Here is a 12238-nt window from a genome sequence, read left to right on the forward strand (position 1 = left end):
TGTGATGAATAGGTCAGTTCTGCAGATTAGTTTCCCTGGACTGTGATACTAAAGCTGAGGAGCACCACTGCACTTTATATACTGAACAGGATGACCTCACATTTGTATGTGATTACATTTTTACAGCATGACCATTCATACAATTAAATCTTCTTTCGTCATATCATTATGTCACAGCACCTTACCACACCTTTCCTCATCAATTCAACAACAAGTATTCGTGCATCACAAAAAACACAGGAATTATTTTTTACATTATTATGTTTTTAACAAATGTGAATGACCTTGTGTCTTGTGTCATTAAGCCATCATCTTTAATTTTGACTTTGAAACCATAATTGACTTTTTGTTCATACAGTTCAATTTGTTTATAACAGCTGACACTTCCAAATAAAATCAGGACCAAATGTTATGAAACAACCCTGGAATAACTTTTCTACAACTGATGAAGATCAAGCCTAAATGCTTTACATCAAGTATTGTCCTCTACATATACTACTAATGATAAATGGTGTCTAAATAGATCAGGGGTTATCAACTACATTTGTCCAAGGACCAGAATTTTATCAGCACACACTGTGAGGACCAGATGCTCTCATAAAGTAACTAAAGTAACATAAACATAACATAAAGTAACTCACATGACCTGTACTGCAGTAAGTCACTAGAGAGCGACTGCAGTATTTTAGGCTTCATATTTGTGAGGCTAATAATGCACACAGTGCTTTAGTTTGTGGAGTTGGCCTGAATATATTACATGCATGAAAAAATGTCATTCCTCAAGAGCCTTAAGTGTTGTGCAATTTGATACAATTTCATACCAAAGCTGAAATTTCTTAGGTCTTGAACAGCCTGGCGAAACTTGCAGTTTTGGAATCTGTGCTTTTAGAGTGAATTTCTGTGGAAACAGGCAGAAGTGTTTAACAGGTTAAAGTAGTAGTAGAAAGTTAATGCAGAAAACCATAGCTTTAATGAAGAATGGACTGATACGTATGTACTCATAGTGCAAACTTTTAGAAATGCTGTACCTGGGTGCCTCATTTGTAAACAAAGAGTCACAGTTGCTAAATAATAATGTAGTTTATAAAGATAGGCTAACAAGTTCCTCTGAAGACAGAGAAATCATGGGACAAAACTCAGAGATCCTACAGAGGTCAAGATAAAACAAAAGAAAGAAGTGCAAAAAGAACTATTAAATTGCTAACAAATGTTGTGTTTTTAATCTCAAAATCAATATATCTGAAAAAAACAGTGATCATTGTAGATGTCTATTTAATCAGCTTATACTACATAACAGTTTTCATTCCTACTTGAATGCCAGTTGTTGACCATTTCAATATGAAAACTTGATTTTACTCACTAACACAGTACAAACAGTGTGGTGTGAAATCTGTTTGATTTTATGTGTAAGTTGAAAGAAAATCATCAGATGTTCCTTGACGCAAGAACTAACAGTCATGACTGGGAGGTAACTGTCTGAATAAAATATAAAACATGTTAATCACTCTTTATTATCATTATTATCACCTGCTTCATTCTTTCCTGTAGATCTGGTTTGTTGAGAAACTGACGGCTTTGTGACCAATGGTGTAAAACCTGCTGCAGGTGTGGCAGCTGCCTTACCTGATCAAGATCAATACTTGAACCGTGGAGTAACTTTATTTTTACTCAGCTACTTTACTGAAATGCCTTTTAGTTCAAACATTGATGATTTTCTGGTTTATGCTTCTATGCTTTGTACATTTTGCTCTTACACGCTTCAAACAGCTAAGAAATCATCTAAACCTCATGATCTACCATCTCAAATGTTTTCCAAAACCATCATGAAGCACAACTGACGCTGTACTCTGTCATAGTGTTGTGCTACTCTCTGAATTTACCACACCTGCTGTTGTTGAACAGATGTCATTGCCACGCTCTCTTTGTAACATAATAATAGCACTATTCAAATCAAACATACAGCATGTTATTTATCAAGTATGATCATTTGTCACACACACCTTCTTTTTGTTCTATTATGGACTAACACAGAAATAACGCAGGTTGTTTCTGAATCACTCAATTAAGGGTTTGGCCATTACAGTAATTTTTCAGCTAATGCCCTGGTGTGTCACCTATTCCACACCCGAGTTATCTTTTAATATATGCTTCTCTTTACTATTTCTTTACTCCTTTCTGTTTCCATGTCTTAGATGAAACATCTGAAACACTACTGTGTGACAAACATGAACTATAAAAGGAAGTTTTTTGACTGAAACTGCAGGGGAAAAAACATAATGGACATTTTCAACGAATGGCTATGCAACTGTCCAACTGTGCATGGAATAAAATAGAATACAAACAGGGCAGCAAGAATAAATAACAGATAAGAGAAGTATATGCATCCTCACTTAGAACTTCCTGTTCTCCAGATGGCTCAGCATTCTGTGAAGGGTGATGATGATGGCATCCTCCGTGAACTGATTTAGTGTGTACACAAACTGATTGTGGTCAAGAGAGGGAGATAGGCAGCCTCTGATGTGCTGAGAACTTTTCGTCTTCTAGTGGGTCCTGTACTCTTCTCAGCTCCATAGAGCCCTGTTGGCTAAACCAAACCAGTTCTTATGCCTTCAACTGACTGGTTTGCTAATTAGTCAGTGGTAGTCTGTGGAGGCATATCCTTGGAGGGACCTCGACAAGCTAGGCAACGCCCGCCTGACTGCTATTAGGTATCATCAAGAAATCCTTGGGCCCATTGTCAGACCCTGCTCTGTTGCTGTGCATCCTGGTTCCTCCTGGTGCCCGTCAATGCCCAGCCTCAGCATTATTATTAGCCTCATGCAGCATCTCAGTGATGCCGTGAACAAAGCATGTCTTAACATTACAGGCATGCATACAAGCACATGGGGGTCGTACAAACTACTGATACTGATACTAATGCTGCATTGAATGTCTTCAAAATGAACTAGCCTACAGCATCATTTTGTTCACTTTGATTTTAAATGTGTCTTTTATTTGAGAGATATACAGCAAAAAAATCCCACTGAGATGGGGCATTTTCAAATTGTTTCTTTAATGTTTTTGTGCAGTGCGTATATACAAATACTAGTGTTATGTATAAGGAATTTACAAAAATGTACATTTTTATTTTCTTTTTTTCTATTAAAATGTATTTAATATGAGTAATATAGCAACACTTCAATGGAAGCGCTTGTATTTTTCAGAAACACTGGCAGAGTCACATTGTATTTTTGCTCTGTAAAATCTGCCACCATCAGGATGCAGTGTTGCTGTCAGTGAGCCTGTACTAGAAAGAGAGGGCGCAGAATTGTTTATGACTATTCTCTGGCTCATAATGTTGACCTGGACTTTGTTGACTTTTGTTTGATATCTTTATTAGAATGCTTTTGGGAGAAATTAATTTGGTTAAAGAAGTTATTTATAAAGTCACATTTGGAACAGTAGATATGACACAACATCTTAGTCATTACATTACAGTCAAATGAAGACAAACTGAGTCTAAGGTTTGTCTGTGGATGGGTGTGACGGGCGGGATATCCACACACCATTAAATGCTGGCTCTTCTCTGGAACTTAAATTCCAATATTCAGAATTACATTACATTAATAACATTTCAGCACATTAACAGAAAACAAATGTCAGCGCCTAGTAGTCAGAACATCCACATCACTTTTTGGGTAAAAACAAGTGTTTGATGGGTCCAAATGCGCCTGTATTTCCCTAAGTGAAAAAACAAAACAAAACAAATTTTAGCTTTTCTTCAAGGTAGCTTGCATTTATCAAATACAATGTAAACACATCACATTACTTTTCACATACAAATATAATATTTGTACTTATTGTTAGTAATATTAGAGACAGTGTTGCTAAACAAAAGCGATGGCTGTGAACATCATGTACACGAAGAAGTTATCATAAATGTCAAGGGTCAATCTCTGGTAACTTCCAATTTGCAAGTCTGTTGAATGGCCTTTGTTTCTACTTTATTTAAATGACATGCACTATTTGTATTCTTGTTTTAATCAGCTAGATTTGTAATGTATTATGTCTATTTATATAGGATATATTTATATAGGAAAGTGTACTTTCCTATATAAATATAATATGATATTTAATTAAAGATTTGTTTGCTGTCCTCTATCTCTTTGGTCATTCCTCTACACTGTAACTACAGCAGATGAACCAACCTGTGCACTGCCTGGATTGACTACAAAAAAGCCTCGGATTCTCTGCCTCTTCATCAGGAATTGGATGGGAATGTGGAGAATAACACTAGAGGCCAACTTCAAGCACAAGTCACCATAAGCGTGAAATCTACCAAGGATATGCTCTGTTCTCACTGCTGCGTAGAACTGAACCCTCTCAGCCATTAACATTAACAAAACTGGTTGTGGATGCTGACTACAGAATGGAGGAATTGTTAACCACCTCCTCTAAATAAATGTTATAAAGCTGTCAATAGTGAATGAGATACCAGTTCATTGATCTAGCCATCTGAGCTGAATTCATCATATATCTATATAGATATAGATAGATAGATATAGATAGATAGATATAGATATATACATATATTTTACCATAAGTGTGTGAATGTTTGTGCCATTACTTTAATAGCCAGTTACAGTATGGATTGGAGGATATATCAAGGCACACCGTCATTACCAAACACAGGTTGGACAGCATGTAAATATTGTAAATCTGTTTTTATTTATTTGTTTGTTTTTTTATTGTATTCGGTTTGGCTTAAGTATGACCACCAGCATGACAGGAGAAAAAACAACACAATAAATAAAATTTGTGTCGGTTTCAAACATTTTTATTTCTTGTTTTTATTTATATATTTTTGCTTTTCATGTATTTGGTTTTATTTATTTTGTTCATGGTTTTACATTGAGAGCCATTTATGCAGAATCCCTTGTGCAGTAGATTGTTCATGCCTGTAAAGTCTTTAGTATTGTTAGAGTTGAATCTTCATTATTTTCAGATATTGATACTACTACAAGGAATGCTCCAGTTCCACATTTCACACAAGCCTTAAAATGCCTAATATCCTTGATAATTAAAAGAAAAAAGAAAATATGCAGAAAGTATGATATATTGAGTAAATATTGGTATGTATGCAGTTTTTTTTTAATTTGTCTTATATTGATGCCTTTTTACTGTACCTCAGCTTCAGACAGACTCCAGCCTCTTTTATCTAAATTTGGATTTCCTAACCCCAATCAGGTCTTGAAAAGGTGTTTTCTGAGTCTTTCTGATGCCTCAAATATGTTTCATGCCTTTTTATTTTATTCTAATAGATAATATATATGAGTCCAAATAGAAGATAGATGAACGTGGTAGTTGTTGTTGGAGCAGTATTACACAAATTGTTATCACAACAGCTGACGTTCCCAAGATTCAAGACAGGGAGGCTTGACAGGCTGGACACTGCTGTACAGATGTTTTCAGACATGCAGCCCTTGACTGGAACTGAAGTGCTGATACCTGATGGCACTGTAGATAAAAATCATAATTTCAGATTTTTCATCTTTATAGAAATTATTTTTTTTTGTTATTTTGCTCAAATCAGAAGGAAGTATTTAAAGGTATTTAAGCAAAAACCTTCTACAGTATGTAATTACAACATTTACCAGCAGGGTGTGCTTTACCAGTGGGTTTGTAAGGTGTTTTTTTGATGTAGCAGTCTCATTAAATTAGCTTCCTTATTTCGTCAGTGTAATACCACTGTTATGTTTTTGTTCCAGTATTAGTGTCAGAAATTGACATTTGTCTCACCTCAGTGAGAGAACTCCAACTGGTGTACCTACAATACTACTTTACAGACCAAAATCTACTAAGTGACAGCAAATTCAGCTAATAAAGCAACTGATAGATATTTAATGGATTTTTCCATTTTTTTTAACAAAATCATTTCAGTGAGGCAAATTATATTAACATTACTGATGTGGGAGTATGACATAGGTTATTTTAAATTTCATTAATTATAGAACCTTTTAAAATACTTAGTTGCTAGTATTTATTATTATTATTAGTAGTAGTAGTAGTATTTTACATGCTGCAAGAAATACTAGCCGGCAGTTTGTTGATATGCAAAGTTTAGCTGTAAAGCAACTAAAGTCAATACAACTGTCAGATATAAAACACTTAGGTGGGTCGATTAAATGTTAGAAACAAACAAATGATGTCATTTGACTCATAATATGACTCAAATAACAGAATATCTTGAAGTTGTATGTAATCTACCAACTGTTCCATTGACGCTATCCCCTCTCGTCTTCTGAAGCAGGTCCTGGACTCAGTTGGACCTGTCCTTCTGGTCCTGATCAATGCCTGTCTCAGCTCTGGTTGTTTCCCAACACTTTTTAAGCATGCTGTTGTTCAACCTCTCCTTAAAAAGCCTAACCTGGACCCATCTATACTCTCTAACTATAGGCCCATCTCCAATCTGCCCTTTCTGTCCAAAGTACTGGAGCGAGTTCTCCTCAGGCAGCTCCAGTCATTTTTAGACAACAACAGTCTCTATGAGAAGTTTTAGTCTGGTTTTAGAGCTCGTCACAGCACTGAAACCGCCTTACTGAGAGTTTTTAATGATTTGCTTTTAACTGTAGACTCTGGTTGTGCTGCTGTCCTAGTAACCTTAGACCTGACAGCAGCCTTCGACACTGTTGATCACAACATACTGTTATCCCGCCTAGAACACTGTGTCGGTTTGAAAGGTACTGTCTTAAAGTTTTTCCAGTCCTACCTGGATAACAGGAGTTTTTCTGTTCACCTCGGTGAACTGTCATCTCCCAGAGCTCCTTTAACTTGTGGTGTACCTCAGGGGTCCATTCTAGGCCCCCTGCTGTTTACTCTGTATTTGCTCCCTCTGGGCGATGTGCTGCGCAAACATAATGTGTCCTTCCAAACCTTTGCTGATGACATTCAGATCTACCTCCCTCTGAGGTTAGACTGTAAGGACTCTTTGCAGCCGTTATTCTCCTGTCTGTCTGACATTAAGACTTGGATGGCTCTTAACTTCCTACATCTAAATGAAAGTAAAACTGAAGTCATTGTGTTTGGGCTTCCTAAAGACCCCAACCTTTCCTTTGATTTTATGGGACCCCTAACTTCCAAATGTACTTCCTCCATTAAGAGCCTCGGTGTTACTTTTGACAGTGCTTTTAAATTTGATAAACAAATCAGCTCCGTAGTCAAGGGATCTTTTTATCATCTACGGATTTTAGCTAAAGTCATGTACTACCTGTGCAGGAAGGATCTAGAAAGGGTGGTCCATGCTTTTATTACATCACGGCTGGACTACTGTAACTCCCTTTATGCTGGTTTAGATCGTTCCTGTCTGCATCGCCTCCAACTGGTGCAGAACGCTGCTGCTCGCATGCTGACCGGTTCCAAAAAGAGAGACCACATCACTCCGGTCCTCTGCTCTCTCCACTGGCTCCCAGTTGCTTTTAGGATTGATTTTAAAATTTTACTGCTGGTTTTTAAGGTTCTTAACAGTACTGCACCTCCTTACCTGGCAGAGCTTCTTAGCATTTACCGCCCCAGGAGATCTTTGAGGTCAGCAGACCTAATGCTTTTAGATGTTCCCAGGTACAGATTAAAGACTAAGGGAGAGAGGGCTTTTGCTCTGGCTGCACCCAGACTGTGGAACAGTTTACCTCCTCACATCAGATTCTCCACAAGCCTAGGAACTTTTAAAACTGCTCTTAAAACTCACCTCTTCTCATTGGCTTTTAGCAAGGTTTAACTTACTGTATTAACTTATTGTTTTATCAGTGAGGTGTTTTATGTACTTGTGTTTTATTGTATTTTATATTTGTATTTTATTGTACAGCACTTTGGTCAGCCTTGGTTGTTTTTAAATGCGCTTTATAAATAAACTTGACTTGACTTGACTTGAATATAATGCTTTTTTTCTTTTGTTGATGTTTCATTTTTCATATTACAAAAACACAAATTTGTATAAACATTTCAAGGTAGCAAAACAGGTTTGAAGAGAATTACCAAATGCTTGAAAGCAGCGATTCTCTACTCCACTACACTTCACTGTAGAGTTACACTGAGTGGAGCCGGGGTCACATGAAAAACACTTCAGATTGTTCTCGGTCTGATCTGCAGGGACTGAAATAGGAAAGAAAGACAAAATCTTTTTCAAAAACAGAAAACATTACAGTGACTCAGATTTAACCGTCCAGGTCAAGAAGATGGCAGGACTCCGACATTATTATCTAGCTTGTTTTCTTGTCATATAGAAACTCTATCTGTACTTGCCAGGCAAAATGTTTAAATTGCAGTTGTCTTTGTTGCAGCATTCAACAGATGCAGCTGCACTCAAAATACCCAGGTTTGCTGAATATGTCTGAGAGCCTAAGACAGGACACACGAAGTCTGGTGCACAACCCCTGATGATTTGTGGTACCTTAATTCCAGATGATGTCACTGCAGAATCAAAGTGGAGTTTGTTAACATTGAAGTAACCTCCCAGTACATGTATGCTCACTGAAAAGTAAAAGATGGAATAAAGAAGAGACTACCTAGAATAGAAGATGTCACACACGCCTTCTCTATAGTGCACTTAACTGGGTTTGTCATTAAACATGTCACATCTTTGCAGGTTAAACACTGAAGGGCTCCCGCTGTGAAGAAAAAAAGTGAAATTGTGATCACATTTTCATTCACATTCATGAAGATAGCTGGGTTTTGCTTTATTGGTTGAAATGCTTTAAGGGGTCTTGCAATACACAACGTACAATAATGGTGAGCAAAAAGTAGGCTAACTTCTTAATTGCACTCCACAGAAGAATTAGTTACATCAGAGCTTGACATGTTTAATCCAAATGTGGGACAGCCAGACATGAACTTATGGTTGCAGTATAGGTGACTATAAGCATGGTTGTCTGGAAACAGAAACAGGGAATTCTATAATTAGTAGTGTCAAAGATAACTAAGAAGCAAGCATAACACATCATCTACTCAGACACAGCAATATTTTACAATGTCCATAAGGGGTCACTGTAACACCATACGTTGTCTAAATAGCACAAGTTACTAGTAGTAAGGCAAGAACGTGGCAAGGTAACAGCAGTTAAACTAAACAATAAACAAAAAAAAAATCCTTTAACGGCTTGATGTAATTATTGCAGGAGATTCTGGCCACTGGTATTAACTGCGTACAAATTAATTAAATAATTAAATAATCCTACCAATATGGTATCAATATACCGAGGCATAACTTTAACATGCACAGACAACTATAGTTATTATCATACTAGTTAACCCGTCAAAGGAAATCACACTTACAGGTTAATTAACGCACACGTACTCACACAACACCGCGTTACAACTGCCATGCTCTGCCGCTGCTCCTTTCGTCTCTCACTCCCCCTCTGCTGCGCACATGACCACTGATTCCCTTTGGGTGCGCTTGATTCTTGCCTGGCGACATCCTGAGGCCAAGTCAGCAGGGAATTTGCACAACCACCAAGGCAATTGACTCTCAGGGTATTATTTACTTTTAAAGGAATAGTATTGTATTTTGTGTGTATTTTTTTTTGTATCTTTTTAAAGAAATTTGTAGTGCACTAAAAACAAGTGTAAGTGCAAGCTGTTGTTATTTGCTATGTTAAAGCCCATTTCAAAATACTTCAATACAAAACAAGTACTATCCAAATTCAATGCAACACACTTTTTTTCAGAATTTATTGAAAACCTTTTGAGCAATCATTTTTATAGACAGAATGACAAGCACGTACGCAAATGCTCTCAAATAAAAAATAAATAAAACAATTTTTTAAAATTTCACCAGGAGCTTTTATTATGACTGGGAAGTCGTGTTTAATACAGGAGCAATTGATTACTTCAAGACCTATCCTATAATGGTACTCGCAGCCACAGCAAACGTGCCATTTCAGAGCCTGTTATGTTACCAACTCTGTTTGTTTTTTGGGGTTTTTTGGTACTATCCTAATGATATATTTAGATTTTGAACCCCTGTCCATCACTTTACCCTTTGTGCATATTTTGACTTAGCACCTCGAGGCAGCTGTTGTTGTGATTTGGTGCTATATGAATTGAACTCAGTTTGCATTTTCTTCCTGTGTTTGCATGGGTTCTATCCAGGTACTTGAACTTCCTCCAACAGTCCAAAGACATGCAGTTGGTGGGGTTAGGTTAGCAGGTTACCAGCGACATTTCCCTGGTGTGTATGGGATAAGCTCCAACTCCCTAGTGAACTGAATAAGAGAACTGATGGATGGATGAATCAAACTGAACTGGTAGACTTAAAGCGCAGGTGTCCGTAATGAAATTAAAATGTTTCACCAGTGCAACTGCTCTAACTAATGATCCTGAACATTAAGCAGGAAGAACTTTTATATGTATTTTATTTTATTACAAGGTGCTCTATGTGGGGAAGTTTTTGGTTCAAATCAAACACAATTCTTACCTTTAATATGCAAAGGTAAGAATGGGGTTGCAAAAAGGGGAAAAAGAAGCTTGTACTTCATAAGAAATCCTTAATGTTGTAGTCCAGGTGCCCTAAATACCTGCTTCCTCCTACAATGGGTTCCAACTACAAACTTAAAAACAAGTTCTTGAGGAGTTGTTTGCTTTGACATTTTATCTTTTTTTTTTAAGATGGTTTAAAAAGTTTGGTACATAATTAAAGATAAAGGCAACTTCCTGCTATAGCTCTAACAATTTAAACGGCGGTGTTCAGTGATTCTTTGTCGTCCAACAAACAAACTGAATGCATTTAAATGCTAATTATAAGAATTGATTTGATTTCTCTGTCCTGCAAAATGGCTTTTTGGGTAACACACACACACGCAACAATGTTATAATAATAATGGATTGCATTTATATAGCGCTTTTCAAGGCACCCAAAGTGCTTTACAATTCTACTATTCATTCACTCTCACATTCAAACACTGGTGGAGGCGAGCTACAGTTGTAGCTACAGCTGCCCTAGGGCAGACTGACAGAAGAAAGGCTGCCATATCGCGCCATCGGCCCCGTTAGCAACCAAAATTACACCTTGAATTAACTCTTGAGTTGTTGATGTGTATCTGGGATCTGATCCAGACAGGTCGGAGCTCCTCTTCTACCAGTCTGTCTGCTGCTGCAGGCTGAGTTCCTCTTCTGTCTCCAAAGTGGAACAGCTAACAATAAATACATGAACAGTACAATGAAACTGATGCACTGCAAATGTACTGGCTTTATCTAAATCCAACTTCCTAGAGGATGCATTCAAATAAACCTGATCACTCTTTCTTAAGCAGTTAATATACAATGAGCTAACACTGTAACAGAAACAATGTGTACTCTGTGGTTATGAGGTTAGTACCAACTAACGCAACCAGTCACTGTCAAACATGTAACATCCATATACATATGTGTTATAGTCGGGATTTTGTTCTTACCTTCGCTTGTTCTATGCTGTACACCTGGCTTTTTTAAAAATAATAATAATAATAATTTCTATGGCTATATCTTCTCAAACATCTTCACTTTTAGCTGATGTGAGAGATTTTACATGGTGTTCAATATGAACCAGCAGAATCAGACATTGCAGAACCAGGTGCTGTACATTTAGCACTGAAAGAACTGACTTAAAAAAGCAATAAAGTCTGATTGACTGATAATAAAGACCAAATAGTATTTGAAACTGAACTGAAAGAATAAGAACAAAACAATAATAATTGTAAAAAACAAAACAAACAAACAAACTGACGAATAATGAAAATGATGAACATGTAGTAATCATATCTGTTTTTTTAAATATATCTTCCATTCACTTCACTTCATTTCTGACCAATGTGCAACAGATGGATTTCTATTTTACTGCAGGTGTAAACTTTGCATGTGACAAATAAAGGCTTCATCCATCTATCATAACCTTGGAGCATAGGGTTGGACTTCACATTTTTCTATCGCAAACCGACAAGTCAAACACATCTGATTTTTTTTTTAGGATGACCTGATTCTTATCTACAAAGTCTAAAAAATTATGTTTCACTACATTTTTAGATGCGGCCAAGTAAAATAACAACACAGGTATTTAATATGTAAAGATTACAATTAGAATTCTATTATTCTTTTCTAATTTGTGAAGCCTCTCATGAAATATACGCGCGTTAAATGTGCATTTCAAACGCGTGCATGATATCATCCACTAGGTGGCAGCAGAAAATAAATGACCACATTGCACCACTTAAACACTTCCGGGTAACGT

General features: G+C 36.8%; 1 long non-coding RNA gene across 3 annotated transcripts; it reads right to left on the reverse strand.

Annotated features, from left to right (window-relative positions):
* Nucleotides 1-8283: 8283 nt before the first annotated feature.
* LOC148097947 (uncharacterized) lies at nucleotides 8284-9377 on the reverse strand. 3 transcript variants are annotated; one of them, XR_015716679.1, is made up of 3 exons: nucleotides 9333-9377; nucleotides 8541-8642; nucleotides 8284-8445 (listed from the first exon to the last, which is right to left on the reverse strand). It is a non-coding gene; the product is annotated as an uncharacterized LOC148097947 (long non-coding RNA). The 3 variants fall into 3 exon arrangements; XR_015716680.1 differs by having other exon boundaries at nucleotides 9307-9366; XR_015716678.1 differs by lacking the exon at nucleotides 9333-9377 and adding an exon at nucleotides 8757-8897.
* Nucleotides 9378-12238: the final 2861 nt, after the last annotated feature.

Source organism: Neolamprologus brichardi, chromosome 17 (genome assembly GCF_056152115.1).
Source record: "Neolamprologus brichardi isolate AB-2024 chromosome 17, ASM5615211v1, whole genome shotgun sequence".
In the NCBI taxonomy this organism is placed as follows: Eukaryota; Metazoa; Chordata; class Actinopteri; order Cichliformes; family Cichlidae; genus Neolamprologus; species Neolamprologus brichardi.